Source organism: Cryptomeria japonica, chromosome 2 (assembly GCF_030272615.1).
Source record: "Cryptomeria japonica chromosome 2, Sugi_1.0, whole genome shotgun sequence".
In the NCBI taxonomy this organism is placed as follows: Eukaryota; Viridiplantae; Streptophyta; class Pinopsida; order Cupressales; family Cupressaceae; genus Cryptomeria; species Cryptomeria japonica.
Window position 1 is genome coordinate 547,646,989 of NC_081406.1, and position 21,380 is coordinate 547,668,368.

A 21,380-nucleotide genomic window follows, 5' to 3' on the forward strand; every position below is an offset into this window, starting at 1 on the left:
AAATCTCCTTTCTTTAGAGACCATAAGCCATAACTAAGTGTTCCTTGTAGATACTTGAAGATTCTTCTAACTTCATTCACATGTGATTGCTTTGGAGCAGCTTAAAATCTTGCTACCATGCACATTGCTTGCACAATAGCAGGCCTTGAAACTATGAGATACAATAGACTACCAATCATGGATCTATACAAGGTCTGATCTACATTAGGTGACTCATCCTCCTTGCTTAATTTGCATCCTATTACCATGGGAGTACTAACCCGTTTGTTGTCCTCCATTTGAAACTTTTTCAACATGTCCTTTGCATACTTGGTTTGTGATATAAATATTCCTTTATCTAACTGAGAAATCTGCAAACCAAGGAAGTATGACATCTCTCCAGGCATTGACATCTCAAATTCAGACTACATTTGGTCAAAAAAATCTTTGCATAAGATGTCCTTGTTGCCTCCAAAGATGATGTCATCTACATACTCCACAACTATAATCATGTGGTCTACTTCCACCTTAATGTGTAGGTTGTTGTTAGAATTTCCCTTTCTAAAACCTTTCTGATGGAGGTACTTATCCAGCCTAGAATACCATTCTCTAGGTTCCTTCTTTAGACCATACAAATATTTTCTCAATCTGCATACATAGTTCTCATCTTTATGTAGTTTAAAACCTTTAGGTTATTCTACATAGTGTTAGATGCTAGGACAATCCCAAAGACACTGAGAGGGGGGGGGGGGTGAATCAGTGTCTAACCAGTAGATGAAATATTTAAACTTATTTGCAACTTTACAACCCAAATTAATATACCAGTAAACACATAATAATGCAGTAAAGAGAAACAAAAGTATAACCATCAATACATACCATAACTTAGATATTTTTGGCGAGGAAACACGATAGGGGAAAAACCTCAGTGGGATTTGTGACCCACAATATTTACTCACTAGAAAATATGAATAAATATTACTTGTACAATAGTGGCTTGCACATGCAGGAAGGCCAAATACCTAGAGCTCACTGCTTAATACAAAAAGGAGTCCCATTGACTACAAATGGATGGTTAAATCCAATAACAATGTACTTCTCAAAATAGCATCTACAATGCTGGATTTAGTACTAGTTTAAGCTCTATCTAATACCTCTGCCATAAACCTTGCTTCGCTCTACTCTTCTCTTATTCTCTCTCAAAATAAATACATCAAAGTGCATATAATTATTCGCTAACATATTACCGCTTCCATACATACCTAATTGCATTTCAAAATGACCTACAAGATCTCATACATATATGAGTCTTTACAATACATCATGTCGGCTATAAAAATATAATTACAATACAAAAAAATATTATTTCAAGTCGACTTAGAGTGCCGGTATAATCTATTGTCTGTGTAGACTGGATGCCAGTGTGAATAAACTTGTAGTGCCTACCAGTGTCGATAGATGATGTCTGTTGCGGGTGTAACCTGTGAACCATGTTACCAGTTGGTTGCCATCAATGACAACATCAACTATTCTCATCTGAGTGTATAATGCCAACAATCTCCCCCTTTGGCATTGACGGCAACACTCATGAGAAAAATCCAAAAACTGATATCCAAAAAATGAAGTCCAAAAACTGAGTGTGCTCCCCTTGAGAAAATGATCTCCTTATGTACATTTTCCTCATACACTACTCCCCCTTTGGCATCAATGACAAAGAATGTCAAAAGAATCAAAGGAATTCAAAATTTACCTAGAAACATGTAACCAGTTATGTACAATCTGAAAAATGTTTGCCAAAACTAAGTTAAGACCTTGCAAAAACTTAGTACTCTCAGAAATTATGGTCTCTGTCTACCAGATCATACCAGTGAGATAATGCATCTATTGCTCTGGTGATCTTTCTCCTTGAATAGATGCCTTAGATAGCTCATTCCAGTGTGTTAATAAGTTGTCCAATCTAGGACCAAACTTGTTCTTCAGCTCCCGGGTTTTCATTCTTAGCCTTGCTTTCTCCCTTTCCAATTTATCAATCTTCTCTTCATAGATTGCCATTTCTTGATCCAAAACTGAAGTAAGTTTCGAAGAACCAATCATATTATCATCTATATCATAAATTTCCTTTTGTGTTTCCTTATTTCCTCATCAATATTCTCAATGAGATGGTGAGGTTTACATGCTTCCCTGTACAACTCTTTGTATTCCAAAATGGTGGAATTTAGTGCTGGTAACAAAGAATCAATCTGTCCTGTATAGTCTTTAATTGTCTTATCAAAGAATTCATCTTTCTCCTTATTCACTCTTTCCTTAATGGTCTCTTCATTTATTTTATCTATAGTTTTAATGTTAGAAGCAATGAATTTGGACAATGTGTCCAATTTACCTATAGATCCATCAATATGATCAACTTTACATGTTGGTGCAATCATTTGAAAAATTGCTAAAGAATCATCAATGGCCTTAAATGCTAAGGCATTGCATTTTGTAATCTTCTTTATTGAATCTAAAAGTACATCTGTAACATTCTTTGGTCTATAATCCATAGTAGAAGTGCTAGGTGGAGTGCTTGGTTCTGCAATTGGTTTCTTTTCTTCTCCGGATGTCTGCACAGTTACCTTGACCACTTCTTTGGTCTTGTCCTTAACCTTAATTTCAACCTTACTTTTTGTCTTACTATCTGCTAGTTCAGATATATTTTGTTCATGTCCCATTTCTATTCCATTTTCTGCTTCTTCTTCTGCAGGTATTTCAGTGTTAAGTTGAGTATCATCAGAGATGGATTCTGATTTCTTAACTTCAGCTATTTCCTTGTCCATTACAATATTAAAATCCTGAGTGTCCACATTCATGGTAAAAAGAATGTCTGACTCTAGATCAACATTATCTCCTTTAACTTCCTCTATCTTATCTTCTCCAGGCTAACTATCCGTTTGTGTCAGTGCCTTTGAAATTATAGGTGGGGTGTCCTATGTTGGTGGCGGTAGATTATCCTTAACCATGATATCAGGTATACTACCAATTTTGCCTTTACATTTATCTACCTTTTGATATACCTTAGTAAATGACTTATCCACCTTTTGTCTATCTTTCTCTTCTTTCTTCTCTCTCTCAACAAAAAATATGTCCCTTATCAGTTGTTTCATCTGCAACTTATTTAACTCTATCGGCCATAAGACTAACCTGTCAGTCACCACTCACAAATACAGTTATGTTGGCTTCAGATATAAGGTAATCAATTTCCTTCTTGGAATTAATAGGATGCACAACTAATAGAGCTTCTACCTTCAATTTCTTATCAAGTTCCATAACAAACACTCTCTTTGCTTCAAGTCTTAAGTATAAATCATTTGGTAGAACATCTATTACCTCAATAAGGACCTTCTTGTAGATATCTAGATACAAAATAATACTTTCCTCTATAGTTTCCTTATCTGAATCTTTAAAAGAATGATAAAATTTATTTACATTGCTGAGGTTACTGTCTTGGGTGATTTGATTGACTAACTCTTCTGGTGAAAGAGTATCTAGTTCCTTTGGTTCAGATTTCTTCTTTGGAGTAACTTTCTTCTTAGGACCACTAGGCTCTCTTACATCCTATTGCTTCTTTTTGAGTGTCCTTGATTTCTTAGGAGATGGAGCAAGCGCTGGTGAGAGTTTTCTTTTCTTCCTGTCCACTCTTTTGAATTTATTTGCCTTACCACTATCAGAATCAGATGAGGTAGCCATAGAAGAAACATGTGCTACTGGTTGTTGTTCTGCTTTTCTTTCTCATTCAAAAACATCTTTCATCGGATCTAGTTTCAATAAGCCCTTCTTAACAATTTCTAAAAACTTAGAATCATCTTTTATTTATTTTTCTCTTTTCTTCCTTTGCTTCTGCATAGTAACACCACTCTCTATAGTTTTAGCATTACCAAATATCTCCTCTGTCGATTCCGATGGAGCATCTAGAAGTATTTTAGCATATGAATCCAAGATGTGTGAATCCACCTCATATCCCATCTCTGTAATCTAGATAGTTCTAGGTCTAACTGCCTCCATCCAAACTTCATCTGTTTTAATCACAAAGCATATTTGTTTGTCATACTTATCAACAATATTTTGGGGAATCCTTTCCCTTTGCCTCATTTTAGCTTGATAATTATTGAAATATTCTTTTTCCAGTTTGTCACTATCAGATCCCATGCCAGTAAGTGCCTCCTTTATCTGTTTTCCAATAGAAATATCATAGGCAAAATCATTATTTCCAATACTGGGAATCTCCTTTTAGAAGTAAAGCATTAAACACACAATCAAATTTCCAAATTTAAAAGTTTCCTTCTTATCTCCTTTTATTTTAACCAAATTCTTTGGCAATTCATCCTTTAACCATTCACAGATGTCAATTTTAGCATTATTCAAGATCATCTCATGAGCACTATGAATGCATAAACTAGGTACAAAATCTAGTTTGTTAGTATGAGAAACTTTATAACCAATGACCATACTTGCAAATTTAACATTGTTATCTTTTATATCATTAACCCTAAGTGATCTATTGTCAAATATTGCATCGGTTAATCTTATAACCTCTTTGTTTGGAATTTTCTTTTTCTTGTTAGGCCTAGTGCCGATGGAGGGTAAACTAGTAACAACTCTTATAGCTTCCTTAATGATCTTAAATACTGAGTCTAACTACATAAATTCACCAGGAACCCTACTAAGAACATAGCAGATGGTTTCATTTGATAATTTTGGCATATGGAGGATGTTAATGAACCCTAAATCCTCAACAATCTTGTGTTCTGGTTTAACTACCCCATGTTTGTCATTGATAACATTAATGAACATATTCTTCAAATCTTTGGACCCTAAAATTTCAATGTTACAATGTATGTATGCCCTAGGGTCTTCAATTTACACAACTCCCTTCAGGATTCTAGAAAATACACCAATGGAGTCATCCATTTTTTATATCTTAGGAATTATTTTGAAAATGGGTCTCAGTCATTTTATGTTCTCCACAATGGTAGGGTTTGCAACTAATTCAAGAACGGAGGATGAAGAAGCCATTGCGTAAGATAAATACCTTTTAGCTGAGAAATCCTAGAATGCTCTGAAAAACCTTTGCCGCTTCACCTTTGGGATGCCTTTGCTGAATTTCTCTCTCTTCAAATGCTTGAATTTTTGGTGAGATGAAATGAGAAGTTACAATGCCTTTATAACCAAAAGGTTAACTTACAGCTACAATAAATGCTTTGTCGATGAAGTGAATACTCAACATGTCTGTCGGTAAAGAAGAAATATAACTTCTTACCACCAACTGAGGGTAAATGCATGATTTTAAATTAGTTTCCTTACCCCTAAGGATTATTCCTTAGTTAGATGAAGAATCTCCTGCTGGTGTAGGATTGCCCTGTTCTACTGGTGCAGAGACAGATTCATCAATTCTCTGATCTCTCTTCTTGATCCATTGTTTAGTGAATTCTTGCTGGATTTCATTTACCTTTTATTTACCTTTGTCATTAGATCTTTTGTTGTTCTCCGGTACACTCTTGCTTCTACAAAATTTTACAATATGCCCAATTTTGCTACATGCATAACAAGTTACATTGTTTCTCTGAATAGCTTTTCCATAAACTTGACCGGTTTGAGTTTTGCATTGATTAGATAAATGTCCAAATCTACCACAAACATAGCATTTCACATTCATTCTGTAATTGTCCGAGTTATGACCATTTTATTGCATTTGGAATATTGACCGGTGGACGAGTTTGTATTCTGATTATTCCTAAATCTACACTAATTTTCTCTATGACCAAATTTGTTGCAATTATAACATTTTCCATTGAATTTATAAGAATTAACTTGCCTTACCGGTTTTCTATGATCATGATTGTTTGCACTCCTGGAACTTTCTCCATTTTCAAATCCAAGTCCAATTGTTTCTCCATTAGGTTTTTGACTTTTCAGCATATCATTAAGCTTCTCTAAAATTTTCTTGTATTTGTCTTTGTATTCATTTGTAGTGACCAATTCACCTTCCAAAGTGCTAACTTGTCTCATAAGTTCCTCTTTGTCATGTTGCATGTGAATCAAATCTATTTTGAGCATATCATTTTCATAACCGATCCTTAGAGAGTCATCTGATCTTTCATTAAGTATTTTGGCCAAATCTTCTTAATTCCTCTTTCTATCTTCAATATCCTTGCATAGTCTCATGGTTAAATATTGCATCTCATTCTTCATGTTATTGTTTTGTTGTCATAATTTATATGCAATATCTCTTAGAGTTTGTTTTTCTTCATCATCTTGGTTTTGCAATTGCACATGTAATTATTTTCTCTTATTCTTTGATATCACCAGGTTTTCTTGATGCACTTTGATGAATTCCTGAGCAGTTCTAAGTTCATCTTCCAGTTTGATATTCTTCAATTTTTCTGCATCAAAATCTTCAAGAGCTCCTTCCAACCGTTGTCTCAAACTTTCCATTGGTACCGGTTTCAGAATATTTCTCAAGCTGTTAGGCTTCAGCAAATAGAGGACTAGGCTCTCATACCAATTGTTAGATGCTAGGACAGTCCCAAAGATACTAAGAGGGGGGGGGGGGGTGGGGGGTGAATCAGTGTCTAACTAGTAGATGAAATATTTTAACTTATTTGCAACTTTACAACCCAAATTAATATACCGGTAAATAGATAACAATGCAGTAAAGAGAAACAAAATTATAACCATCAATATACACCATAACACATATTTTTTGGCAAGGAAACCCGGTAGGGGAAAAACCTCAGTGGGATTTATGACCCACAATATTTACTCACTGGCCAATATGAAAAAATATTACTTGTACAATAGGGGCCTACACATGTAGGAAGGCCAACTGCCTAGAGCTCACTGCTCAATACAAAAAGGAGTCCCACTAACTACAAATGGATGGTTAAATCCAATAACAATGTACTGCTCAAAATAACATCTGCAATGTTGGATTCAGTACCAATTTAAGCTTTGTCTGATACCTCTGCCATAAACATTTCTTCACTCTACTCTACTCTTATTCACTCTCAAAATAAATACATCAAAGTGCATATAATTATTTGCTAACATATTACCGCATCCATACATACCTAATTGCATTTCAAAATGACATACAAGATGTCATACATATATGAGTCTTTACAATACATCATGTCGGCTATACAAATATAATTACAATACAAAACAATATTATTTCAAGTCGGCTTAGAGTGCCAGTATAATTTGCTATCGGTGTGAATAAACTTGTAGTGCTTGTTGGTGCTGGTAGATGATGTCTATTGCCAGTGTAACCTATGAACCATGTTACCAGTTGGTTGCCATCAATGACAACATCAACTATTCTCATATGAGTGTATAATTCCAACACGTAGACCTCTTCTTCAAGATTTCCATTCGAGAATGTAGACTTGGCATCCATTTGATATACTTTGTATCCTTTATGGGCTGAGAATGCCAATAAATTTTTAATTTCTTCAAGTCTTAGAATTGGTGCAAATTTTTCCTCAAAATCTATCCCTTCAACCTGAGCATATCCCTTACACACGTCTTTCTTTGTTCCCTATCACTTTGCATTCTTCATTTATCTTGTTCCTATAGACCCATTTAGTCCCAATGACATTATTATGTTCTAGCCTAGGTGTTAGCATTTTTTATGTTTATGTTGTGATTGTCATTGATGGACACACACTTGCTTTGAGATCACTTTTTGTGTATGAGTTATGCTCAACTAGTATTTGTTCCAAATCAGTATTATTTATGATAGTCTTTAGACTATCAGTGTTTTGCAGAAAGTGTTTACTGATCCCAAGTGGTATGAAGACCTCAAGTGATTCAAGGATCTCAAGTAGTACGGAGGAACTGAAGCGATAGTTATCATTTTCCCAATCTTCATTTTGGCCAATCGGTAATTGGTAAAGTTGTATGAACTGGTAATACTCTGTGATGAGTTACCATCCACCGACACTTTGATGGTGATTTTGTGTCGTGTTACCAAATGTGTCTAGATGTAATGAACCTAGGAACTTGCAATGTAATCCTATTGGACCGACATGAAATCAAATTCCTTTTTAAGGACATCATGTCTAGGATCTTAGTGTGGTAGTTGTTAAGGTTTTTAAGTGGTTGATGAGTTTTTGTATGTGCGATCTTAGAAGAGAAGATCGAGTCTGTGTGCTGTAACTAAGTGTGGATTTATTGAAGACTGAAGTAATGCTGAAATGCATTAGCAATGAGCTATCATGGATCTAACCAAGTAAACTATGCTATTTGCTAGATCATTCACTTGTTGATTACTCACATCTTCGACAAGTCTGAAACTCTTAACCGGGTAGGCCCAGAAAAGCCTTTGATATCCTCTAACAAGGTGGTTCACATATGTGGATCGGAAATCCTCTCACAAGGTAGTCTTTAATTGGACTTATCTCCTAATAGAGATTGAGATTCCTAATAGGATCTGTTCTGGTGAATAACATTGTATGACCTTAACCAGTCTGACCTTAACCAGTCTAGTTACTATTCTACAGATAGTTACTTGTGAGTTTCATCTTGCCGTGGTTTTTCCCATTTGGGTTTCCACGTCAAAATCTCTTGTGTTATGATGATTGTGCTTCTATGGGTAAATGCCTTATTTGTTGTTTGGTTTGCATATGTGTTAACTAGTTTGTTAGTTAACCTATTATACCGGTTTACTGCTAAACTGTTTAAGTGTTTAAGTTCAGTATTGGTATACTAATTCACCCCCCCTCTTAGTATTCATCAATTGGTATCATAGAAAATCTTTATAAGTTTAACCACTTGGAAAGAGATATGGGGGAATACACTGTGATGAAACTTACTCATCGGCTCACTCAGATTGAGAAAGCCTATGATGGACTCAAAGTCAAATATAAGGCCTCTCTGGAAAAAAGAAGAGAGCATGCTGAAAAACTAATGGAACTAACTGAAAATAGTTCCTCTGATGAAGTAGACATTGGAGCCCTAGTTGAAGAAGTTGAAAAACTAAATGATTCTAATGCCAACCTAAGAAGGGAATTGGAAGGACTAACTATCAGGATGTGTCAAGAGCTTGAGAACTAGAGAAAAGCTGAAGATCTGGTAAAAGACAAAGATCATGAGATCTCCAAGCTGAAGCAAGAAATCAATGCACTTATCACTCATCTCCAAGAGAGCAAAGTGGAAAATGAAGATATGCAAGGTGAACTAAACTTGGCTATTTCTGAGAATGCAACCTTGGAGGAGTCCAATGCTGCTATCACCAAAGAACTCACTGAGTCAAAGGAAATACTTGCCAAATTCAATAAGAGCACTGTTAAGCTAGAACAAAAGCTTGAATCAACAAAACTAGTGAAGAATACCACTGGACTTGGTTTTTCTGGTTATGAGGAAGGTGAGACCTCTATAAAAAAAGATGGAGCATCAAAGAAGCAACTAACACCAAAGGATAAAGGTAAGAAAAAGTTCAAACCTATTTTCTTTAATTGTCTCAAGGAAGGACATACTGCTAATGTATGTAGAAACAAGGCTTACAATAAATTTCCATAATTTCTAAACAATAAGCCTAGATCCAATAGATTTAATGGAAATTGTTATGCATGCAACATGTTTGGGCATAGAGCATTTGAATGTAGGTCTATTATGTTTAACACCAGAAGGTATCCTCAAAGGAGTCTTTCCTGAACCCTCTGGGAACCGGAATCCAAATTGATTTAAAACCTATAATCATTAGTTAGGTAGAGGTTGCTATCAAGTGGCAACCGAATGGAGGGCAACCTATTTGATGTGTCATGGAAATGGTCACACTACTACAACATGCAGAAGGAAGAATGGAAACATGAATAATGGACCTTGGAGAGCACCTGGAATGGTTTGCTATCATTGCAACAAACCGAGTCATACAATAAGATTCTATAGAATGAGAAAGACCATATCAGATGATACACCGGTCACTCCAAAATGAAAGATTGATGTTGAAACTATTAAAACAGATATGAAGAGAACATGGAAGAAGAAACCTAAAGAAGTGTCTCTAGAAGAACCAGTTTCTGTACCTAGTGTGGAAATCTCTGAACCGACAAACTAAGCTACAGGAAAGCTTAGGGGGAAACAAATTGGTAAAATGTTTCGAACCCCTAGTTCACACTGGTAAAAGACCTTAACCGGTATGTGATGCCTGTCAATTGGTGGAAGAATGAAAATGGTAAAAGGAAAATTAGAGTTTACGCCCTAATGGAGGAGCATTTATTATGGTAGGTGGAGAATTCATTTAAAAGGGATTTTCAAGTCATTTTCACTTATCAATTTTCGAGCGAAGAAGTTTTCAAGTGCAGAGCAACAAAAGGAGATTTGTCTTGCAAATTGAAGAAATTTCAAAACCTTGAAGAAGAATCTGAAGATAACATCAATCGGTCAAGTGTAGAACTCAAAGCGGTAATCTAGCAACTGAAGTAGTGAGTGGTGAAGCAGAATTTGCAAGCCCTAAATCTCGACTTTCGAAGGTATTTTTCAAGTTTCCCTGTTTATCATGGCTTCAACATCACACTCTAGTTCTAGTGCACCCATTGATTCAGTTGATTTCATACAATAGAAGGAAAAATATAATGCCCTATCCCAAATACCCGTTGGTGTTATAGTAGAGGAAGGTATTTCAAATTTCATTGACTGTAAAATTGAAGACCTAGGATCTCTAGTGATCCATTTGCAGTTGAGTTTGTTCTACGAGAAGGACAAAAAGATCAAACTAGAATTTAGCATATTGGAAAAGAAGAAGCTTCACAATGTGGTCTATTTCATTGAATAATTCACAGATGATCACATCCGCATCATTCTAAGAAGAGTGTACTGTGACAAAATGTATTTGGAGCGGACACATGACATCACATCGGAAGCGATTCATGCCATCACTGGTTTCTATAACGTTGGAGAAGTGTCAGCCCTAAGGAAGATCAGCAAGATTGAAATGACCAAGCTCGCCGATTTTGTGAGCGACCAACGGGGAATGACCATCAATACCATCAAGGATGATCTGGTCAAGTATGCTTGCATGGTGATAGGTTACTGGATATTCTATGCTAGCAATATCAACTCTGTCTCTATTGTAGTGGTAAATGCTGGCTACAGGATGATCATGGAAGATGCCTCATTTGATTTATGCACTTGTATGCAAAGGAAACTTCTGGTGAACCTGAAGTCAATCAAATAAGACAATGCCTTGAGATCTAAATTCGGACAACTATTGGTTGAATTGTTCTTCTACTTCCAAGGCTACTTCCTAGGAGTTAGTGATATTCAGTGGTCTGCTGACCAACCGGTTACAAAGCAAATTAGGGAAAGTCTTCAAGTGGTTGGAACTGGTTGTCCTGACATTTTGAACAAATACTTTGATGAGTTCAAATGCAAGATGAGCCAAAGGGTAAGAATATCTGGTGATATTGTCAAGAAGTATGAAGAGGTCATCTTCTTTATCATCAAAGTAGATGAGTGCATAATGGAGGCTATTGAGCCCAGAAAGGAAGAAGTGGAGCCTATGGGTTATGAGGTGATGTACAACATGCTAGATGGGTATGCTTCTACCCTACTTGCCTCACTGCTTGATCCTAAGAAGAAAAGAACCGACACCTATCTGGAAAGGGTTACACTAGTTGAGGAGCCCTCTATGAAGAAAGGAAAGGTAGTACCATCTGTATCGGCACCGATTACTTCAGCTAGTCCTAAAGTGACCAAGCGGTCACTGATAAAGAAGAAACTAGAAGTTGCACCTGCCAAAGTCTTTGAGAGAAAGCAGAAGACAAAGGGCAACACACTGGACTCAGAGGACACTGAATCTGAAGAACAACCTAAGAAGTCTAGGCAAACAAGAAAGAAGACTAAGGCAACCAACAATGAACCGACATCATCAACACCAGGAAATATTGATATTTCCTCTTACAAACCTTTGACGCATTGTCAAAGAACTATTAAGAACATTAGGAGAAAAGTCCTGAGTGATTTGGCAGATCATTTTGATGATTTCTATGATAATGAGAAGGAGGAAGTAGAACAGGAAGTTATTCAATATTTATGTATTAATGATCGATCGCCATCAAAAATTAAATCTGTGACACTGGATTTTTTATATAATTCTTTAGATAACAAATGTCGCATTGCCATAGAAGAGGAATAGGAGATAAGAGAGGAAATATTTGCTCAATACTTTCCTAATGTGTCTAATTCTGAACTTTATAAAGTTATAGAAAAATATAAAGGCCTCTTCTTTATGTGAAGAAGGAGACTCTTGTTGCCAGAAAGGAAAGTCCCTGAGGTGGTGAAAGATACCCACTCTCATGCCAAGGCAGCTTTGAGACTGCACCAAGTATCTGAAGCCAACAGAAAGGCTGAACAAGAACCGGAAATTGCAAAACTGGATGAGGTGTATAACCATGAAGGAGAACATGTCACTGAGTAAATGGACCCTATTGATGTTGATGCTTTGGATGGTGAAGATGTTACTTTAGATACACCAATAGAAATGGTAGGACAAGAGAAACAGGACAAGGAAAAGAGAAAGGAGGAAGAGAAGAGGAAATAGGTAGAAGAAGAGAAGAAGCAAAAGGAAGAGGAGAAGAGAAAAGAGGAAGAGAAGAGAAATGAAGAGGAGAAGAGAAAAAAAGAGGAAGAGAAGAGAAAAGAAGAGAAGAAGAGAAAATAGGAAGAGGAGAAGAAGAAGAAGGAAGAAGAGAAGAAACAGGAAGAGGAGAAGAAGAAGAAGGAAGAAGACAAGAAATAGGAAGAGGAGAAGAAGAAGAAGGAAGAGGAGACGAAATAAGAAGAGAAGTGGAAAGAAGAAGAAAGGAAGAAGGAAGAAGAGAAAAGAAAGAAAGAAGCTGAGGAGTAGAAGAAGGCAGAAGAAGATAAGCAAACAACCAAGGAAAAGGAGGAAGCAGCAAAGAGTGTACATGTAGAGACCCCAAAGGCAACCAGTGGTAAAGCCAAACCGGCTCACATCACCAGTCCCATTGACCTCCATTCTGCAAATGAAACGGAGCTACTACAAAGTATTAAGCTTGCTCAAGAGTGACTGGAAGCACTAAGGAGGAAAAAGGAGGAAGATGTGATTCAAACTACGGTGGAAACTCTCACTAGTTTGATTCCTGGTACTAATCTCCCAAGTACCAATTCCTCTCTAGCTCAATTGAAGCTCTTATGAACAGTTGTAGAGGACCAAGTACAATGTCTAGAAGATGTTGTTGAAGCCAATGCAAAAAAGATGCATCAAAAGGCTCTAAACACTACTTTGGTAAAGAAGTTAAATGAGCTCCGGTCCGATCTATAGAAAGCACAGAATGACATAAAAGATGTTCTGGATGAGAGGAATCTACTACTCAGTAAGATATGTCAATCCCATCTATTCTATGATGATGTGCTTGCTCAGAAAGACAAACTGCAAACTGATTTGCAGACATTCATAAGCACCTTCAAGACACCCTATGATTCCTTCACTGCTTATGGCCAAACCATTCACCGGTTTCAACTCCAAATTGCAAGAATAGAGCTAGAGATTAGCAACCGGACCAGAGATTTGCAGGAACTTCAACTGGTTTACTACCACAACTGCAAATACTTCAGAAATACTATCTCAATCTGGATGCCTTAATGGTCACTCAAGAGATGAGTACCTTGGACACCATGGAGGAATAGGTATCCCAGATGCAAATGGACAGTGAGGTTGCTACCTCATTGCTTGAGTCATGGTCCTTATCCATGAAGACATTTATGCATGACTTTAAATCAGTTTTTGACAAGTTTCACTCTTTATTGTCATAAACTCTTATGATTTTAATGATAATGGAAACAGGGGTTATCGAGCTGTACTTTGTCATTGTTGGCAAAGGGGGAGTAGTATTTTGTATTTAAAATTTTGATGTGTGTTATGTATACTTTCATGTTTATCTCTATAAGGGAGTAGTATACATTGTATTTTCTACAAAAAGGGTAGTGTATATGCTTAGGGGGGAGTAATTTTGATTATGGCTTATTTTTGTGTAAAACACTTAGATGTCAAAAAAGAAATTTCCTAAGTGTTGCCATCAATGCCAAAGGGGGAGATTGTTGGCATTTTTGATGTTTATGTTGTGATTGTCATTGATGGACACACACTTGCTTTGAGATCATTTTTTGTGTATGAGTTATGCTCAACCGGTATTTCTTCCAAACTGGTATTATTTATGATAGTCTTTAGACTATCGGTGTTTTGCAGAAAGTTTTTACTAATCCCAAGCGGTATGAAGACCTCAAGTGGTTCGAGGATCTCAAGCAGTACGAAGGAACTGAAGTGGCAATTATCATTTTCGCAATCTTCATTTTGGCCAACTGGTAATCGGTAAAGTTGTATGAACTGATAATACTCCATGATGAGTTACCAACCGGTATTTTTGTGATGAGTTACCATCCACTGACACTTTGACGGTGATTTTGTACCATGTTACCAAACGTGTCTAGATGCAATGAACCAAGGAACTTGCAATGTAATCCTATTGAACTGACATGAGATCAGATTCCTTTTTAAGGACATCATGTCTAGGGTCTTAGTGTGGTAGTTGTTAAGGTTTTTATGTGGTTGATGAGTTTTTGTATGTGCGATCTTAAAAGAGAAGATCGAGTCTATGTGCTATAATAGAGTGTGGATTTATTGAAGACTGAGGTAATGCTGAAATGCATTAGCAATGAGCTATCATGGATCTAACCAAGTAGACTGTGCTATTTGCTAGATCATTCACTTGTTGATTACTCACATCTTCGATAAGTCTGAAACCCTTAACAGGGTAGGCCCAGAAAAGCCTTTGTAAATCCTCTAACAAGGTGGTTCACATATGTGGATTGGAAATCCTCTCACAAGGTAGTCTTTAATCGGACTTATCTCCTAACAGAGAATGAGATTCCTAACAGGATTTGTTCTGGTGAAGAACATTGTATGACCTTAACCGGTCTAGCTACTATTCTGTAGATAGTTACTTGTGAGTTTCATCTCACCGTGGTTTTTCCCATTTGGGTTTCCATGTCAAAATCTCTTGTGTTATGGTGATTGTGCTTCTGTGGGTGAATGCCTTATTTTCTGTTTGGTTTGCATTTGTGTTAACCAGTTTGTTAGTTAAATTGTTATATCGGTTTATTGCTAAACTGTTTAGGTGTTTAAGTTCAATATTTTTTGGTATACTAATTCACACCCACCTCTTAGTATTCATCAATAGGAACCAAATCCCAAGTCTTGTTCTTCTCTATTTTCTACAACTCTTCTTGCATAGCATTTATCCACTTTTCACTCTTTCTGGCCACATCATATGTCCTGGTTTCCATTTCTGTCATAAGGCAGAAATTTACTTGCTCAGTGTTTTTACTCTTCTTCTAGTGTGCACACCCACATTTTTGTTGCCTATAATATACTCTTCAAGGTGATTATTTTGCACATATCTATTTGGAGTCTTGTTGGGTAATTCTTCTTGTTCACTTTTAGATTGCTCTTGATCTTCAACGTGTGGCTCTTCAATCTAATTTATTATGATCTATTTTCCTTTATGTAGATATTCATCCACTCTTACATGTACACTCTCAATCACCTTCTTCAGTATTTTTTTGAAACATTTATAGGTCTCGCTATGAGTTGTGTACCCCAATAAGATACCTTCATCACTTTTTGAACCAAATATTCCTAATCCATCTTCATCTCTTTTGATAAAGCATTTGTTTCCAAACACCTTAAAGTACTTGACTAAGGATTTTCTATCATACCGTAGTTCATAGGGTGTCATTCTATTCTTCATTCTTAGCTGAACTCTATGTAATTTATATACAACTGTATGAACTACCTCCTTCCAATATACATCAGGTAAATTGGATTCATTCAAAATTGTCCTTTCCATCTCTTTGACTATTCTATTTTTCCTCTCCACAATACCATTTTGTTGTAGTGTCCTAGGAGCTGAATATTGTCTTTTGATTCCATTCCTTTCACAATAGTCTTCAAATTCATTTGATGTGAATTCACCTCCATGGTCTAATATTAAACACTTTAGCTTGTATCCACTTTCTTTCTCAACCATCATCCTGAAGATTTTGAATCTCTCAAATTCTTGTGATTTGTCTTGCAAGAAGGTGACCCATGTCATCCTTGAGAAATCATCTATGAGAAACATGAAGTATATTTCTCCATTTAGGGCTCTTGTTCTTGTAGGCCCACACAAATATGTATGCATAAGTTCTAAAAGCCTCGTGGTAGAATATTCTTTTGTTTTGACGATGACCTTGGTTTGTTTTCCTTTTTGACACTCATCACAAAAGGTGCTTGTTGACTTAATAATTTGAGGTATGTGTCTTACATACCCTTTCTTTCTTACCCTAACAAGATTATCAAAATTGATGTGGCCTAGTCTTCTATGCCATAACCAACTTTCATCAACTTTGTTGGCAATTAACACTAAATTGGTTAGTTTCACTATGTTGTCATTGATGGCAACATGGTAGCTTATTCTGGCTTCATATTTTGGGTTAGTTGTGTATCGACATGCATTTCACAGACACTTCACTGCAACTAGCACTAGTAGGATGGAAGGATTTCTTTGGTTATTGGAATTGCAGGCCGACATGGTTTAGAATAAGGTTATCAATATTGGAGTTTGACATCTCTTGGATCCAGCATCAACAATTTTTTTTATAATTCATGTATTTATGTTATCTAGCCGACATGTATATTGATATTTTAATTATCTTTGTAAGCCAACATAAGGTATGAAAATTATATAGGGTATATAGGTCAATTAGATAGATCATTTTGTGATATAATGGTATGGATGTGAATATGAATGTTAAGTAATGTGAAATATATCAGAGAGATCATGTATGTGAGGATATTTTTGTAAAGGGGTATTTCGGTAAAGGGTGTAGGGTTTTAGACCAGAACAATTAGAGCTTAACTAGAACTGTACTCAAGAATAGAAGATGCTATCTTTGTAGTTCATTCATTTCTCTATTGTAGTCTAGATTTATATGTAGTCAGTGAGGCTCCTTTTGTGATTGATCAGTATGCTCTAGGCTGTAAGCCTTCCTGCAAGTGCAGGCCCCTATATTTTGTAATATCTCTTCATATGGTTAGTGGATTAATATTGTGGGTCACAAATCCCACCATGGTTTTTCCTCTTTGAGTTTTTCCACATATAATTATGTGTGTTATGGTGTTCATTTATGTGATTGGCTTATTGGTTGCTTTAATTCTTTCAATTTTGTATGTACCGGTATACTGGTTGGTGTATGCATGTTTTAATAAGGCTAAAATTGATAATTCTGGTATAACACTGATTCACCCCCCCTCTCAGTGTTATTGGATTCCAAAAATTGGTATTAGAGCCTTGTGCCTCAGAGGAAGTTTAACAGCTTGAGGGAGATCTTGAATTTGGAATCCATGGATATGAGTTTGGAAAAGAAACTTGAGATGGAACTTGAAGATTATGATGTTGAAAGGTTGAAGAACTTAAAGCTACAAGATGAATTGAATTATGCTAAGGAATCCATTCCTATCCTACAGAAGAGGCTATCATATGTTCAAGCTAGGAGGAAGGAACTTTTGCAAGATCAAGATGATGAAGAGAAAGATGCACTTAAGGAATAGTGTCAGAAGCTGAGTCAAGAGAACATGGTCATGAAAAATGAAATGCAAGCTATAACTATGAGAATTTCTAAAGAGATTGAGGATCGGAAGAAAAAGGAAGAAAACCTTGCTGTATCCCTGAAGAAAAATTTGAAGAATGTGGTAGGTTGGTTCATAAGAATTATATGTTGAGAACTGATTTAGTACAATCCCAGAGTAATGAACAAGACCTTGAGAGACAAATGATAATTCTGAGAGATGATCTGACTATTGCAAGTGAGTATAGAGAAAAATTCCAGATTAGTTTAGCATAACTAGATGAGTTATTGAAGAGACAAAGGCAAAATGGAGATTCCAGTGGACTTGGTTTCAGCAAGGACAAAGTTCTGGTACTACAAATGAAGATCAAAACCATAAGGCACCGGTAAGGAAGTTTAATGTTTATAAATTTATCGGTAGAGGTTTTGTTTGCAATAAATTTCATCACATGGATAAGAAATGTAGAAATGAAGAAAATCTGAAACCTGATTCTGCTCCCAGTCAATGTTCTAAATGTTAGGATTCCCAAAGATACTAAGAGGGGGGAGGGTGAATCAGTATCTAACCGGTTTGATAATTTTCTTAACTTAAAACATGTAAAGCATATCAATACTATATACTAGTAAACAAAAAGTAATGCAATAAACATAGATAACATCAACCAAATGAAAAGCACACCATAACATAGTAGTTTAACGAGGAAACCTGGTGTGGGAAAAACCTCAGTGGGATTTGTGACCCACAATATTCACTTACTGACCAATAAGAGAATATTACTGCTACAATAGGGGCCTGCACATGCAGGAAGGCCAAGTGCCTAGAGCTCACTGCTCAATTACAAAATGGGAAGTCTCACTGACTTACAAAATGGATTATGCAAATCCAATGTCTTATACTACTTCAAAATAGCATCTACTATGCCAGATCCAGTACTGGTTTAAGCTCTGCTTCATACATAAACCCTTAACCTATAATTCACATAATAGGTCTGCCTTATTTCGCCTATATTCTTCCTTACAAAATGTTCTATAATGATCTCATACATATATGAGTCATTTTACAACTTGCCAAGTTGGCTTATAATGATTTTATAATTAATTACAAAATATATTATAAACAAAATTCCTATCGGCCTGGGTGCCAATATACTTCCTTTCACTGCCAGTGTTCTATGTGTTGGTGTAGAGTTTGTCATTGCTGTTGCCAATAAATTGTCTTGCCGGTGTCATAGGATTGCAAGGTTGCCATCAATGACAAAATATTCAATCACCTACAATATCTCATTGGAGTGTGCATTTGCCAACAATCTTCCCCTTTGGCATTGATGGCAATACTCATGAGAAAAATCCAAAAAGTGTCATAAAAAAGAATCTGCCAAAATTGTCTTACCAAAAATTGTGTACCAAAAAAATATGTGCTCCCTCTGAGCTGATGATCTATTTGCTAATTATTTTTATCATTACTACTACTCCCCCTTTGGCATTAATGACAAAGGTTGTCAAAGTGTCAATTGAGTGGGATTTCCAACTTCATCCTTATAACTGGTTGGTTACAATCTGAAAAAGGTCTGCCAATACTAGATTCAGGCTCTCAGTGAACCATTTGCTATCTTTTAATGTGGCCTTTGTCCTCTGAATTGTACTAGTAAGGTGTTGCATTTTTTGTGCTGGTGTTTTCTATCCTTGAATTAAATCCTTAGATATCTCTTTTCATAAGGAGGCGAGGTAGTCTAATTTTGGACTGTCTCCATTTTAGATCTTTTGCCTTTCCTTTTATTCTTTCCTTTTCTCTTTCCAACTTCAGAAGTTCCTCCTCAAAACATGCTATTTTCTGCTCAAAAACTAATAATGGTTCAGATGAATTAATGAAATTATTAGCTAGTTGATTTATTTCTTCCTGTACCTTGCTGATCTTTTTGTCTATATCTATTGTCAAGAAGTTTGTTTTGCATGTATCTCTATACAAAGTTTAAACTCTTTTCGTGTATTACATAGTGCCGGTAAAAGAGTGTCAAATTGTCTCATGCACTTCTTTATTTCCTCTTCAAATAATTTGTGTTTTTCCTTCTCTAGTTTCTCCTTGAATGCTTCCTCATTTATTTGTTCAACTATCACAGTGTTGTCAGTAATATGCTTAGACAATGTGTCAAGTTGATTCAAAGAATCTTTATTATCTATATTACACTTGGGTGCTATCATTTTCAAAATTGGAATTGTGTCATCAATTTCTTTGTATGCTTGTGAACTACACTCTATTATCTTCTTGATAGAAACCAAAATAACTTTTTTCATATTTGTTGGTTTGAATTCTGTATTGGAAGAACCAACAATCTGTATTCCGCCAGTGGAAGAAATTTATTTGCTTGTGGTGACCTCTGGTAGGTCAGTTTGTGTTTGCATTTCTTTAAGCAAGGGTTTAGATTGCTCAGCTATTGCCGGTGGCACTATCTCTGCATGAACCTGTTGTTGTGAGGGAGCTTGTTGCTCTGTCTATTTCTTAGTGTTGTCACCTATCGATTTACCTTTTGTGCTATCTGTTGCTAGTGGCTCATTTGCCACATCTGTTTTCCTAGTTGAATCCTTATCTACCACAATATTGACTTTCTAAGTGTCAGTGTTCATTATATATAACATCTCAGAATTAGGATTTGTGTCCTCATGTGGTATGTCCATACTCTCACTAGCCAGTTGATTGTCAGTAGTAACTACCGGTGGAGTATCTAGAGGTGGTGGGGATAAGTTATCTATTATTTTTATGCTGGGTGGTCCACCAACCTTACCTTTTCCCTTATCCTTTTGATATACCAAGATGGGTTTAGGGCTTTGATACTCTTCCTACTAATCCTTCTCTACAAGGAATATGTTCCATGCATTAGCTATTCCTTCTGTTACCTCATTCACTCTCCCTGCCATTGGTGCTACATGCCGGTGAGCAGTTGAAAATACTGACTAGTTAGCCTCTGAGATCAATTTATCTATCTCATTAGATGAGTTGACAGGATGTACAAGAAGTAATTTTTCAATTTTTGTTTTCTTATCAAGTTCAATAATACCTACTCTCCTAGCTTCAAGTCTGTTGTAGAGATCTTTTGGTATTTCATCAACAACTTGCATCAAAAATTTCTTAAAAATATCTAAGTGCAATATTACACTGTTCTCTACTTTATCTTTGTCATCATCTGATAATGTGTTATACATTTTGCTGATATTTTTCAATTTACCATCCTTGGTAATTTCATCTAGTAATTTATCAATAGGAGCTATAGACTTCTTCTTAAGAGTCACCTTTTTCTTCTTCAAAGTTAATTTCTTTGCGGGGGGCCTTACTATCTATTGTTTTTGTCTTGTTCTTCTAAGAGAAGGTGAAGATACCGGTGAAGATTTCCTTTTTCTCACAACTCTTTTGAATGCAGCTGGTATGTCACTTTCTAAAGAAGTTCCAACTGGTGAAAGGTGAATTTCCAGTTGAAGTGCTTCTAACTCATCTTCAGTAATACCGGTTTTTTTAAGTACATCTTCCTTAATAGCTTTTTCTTGCCTGGATCCTTTTCTAACTGTTGCTTCAACCTTTTTAACATTTTTCTTTGATTCAATTTGTTTTTTAATAGTCTCAGCACTACCAAATACCTCTTCTTTGGGTTCCTTAGGTGCTTCTAGGAGGACTTTTGCATATGTTTCTATTATGTGGTCATCAATTTCATACCCCATTTTAGTAACCCAAATGGTTCTTGGGATAA